We start from the raw sequence: 755 nt of genomic DNA, 5'->3' as shown, positions 1-755 counted from the left end.
TGAACCTGGGAGGCGGAGGTTGCAGTGAGCCAAGGTCATGCCATTGCATTCTAGCCTGGGCAACAGAGTGAGACTCTGTCTAAAAAAAAAAAAAAAAAAAAGGCCGGGCGCGGTGGCTCAAGCCTGTAATCCCAGCACTTTGGGAGGCCGAGATGGGCGGATCACGAGGTCAGGAGATCGAGACCATCCTGGCTAACACGGTGAAACCCCGTCTCTACTAAAAAATACAAAAAAACTAGCCGGGCGAGGTGGCGAGCGCCTGTAGTCCCAGCTGCTCGGGAGGCTGAGGCAGGAGAATGGCATGAACCCGGGAGGCGGAGCTTGCAGTGAGCTGAGATCCGGCCACTGCACTCCAGCCTGGGCGACAGAGCAAGACTCCGTCTCAAAAAAAAAAAAAAAATTAAAAACAGATACTTAAATACTTGTGAATGTTCACAGCAGCACTACTTACAATAGCCAAGAGGTGGAAACAACTCAAATGTTCATCAATGGATGAACGGGTAATTGTGGTCTATACATCCAATGGAAAAGAAATTCAGTGATAAAAAAGAATGAAGTTTATTCAGTGATAAAAAAAAAAAAAAGAATGAAGTTCTGACATATGCTACAACATGAATAAACTTTGAAAACACTGTAAGTGAAAGAAGCCAGATACAAAAGGTCACACATTGTATAATTCCATTTATATAAAATATGTAGAATAGGTAAATCCAGAGAAACAGTAGATCAGTGGTAGCCCATGTCTTGTGGGGCGA

Source organism: Theropithecus gelada, chromosome 1 (genome assembly GCF_003255815.1).
Source record: "Theropithecus gelada isolate Dixy chromosome 1, Tgel_1.0, whole genome shotgun sequence".
NCBI lineage: Eukaryota > Metazoa > Chordata > Mammalia > Primates > Cercopithecidae > Theropithecus > Theropithecus gelada.
This window is presented reverse-complemented; position numbering follows the sequence as displayed.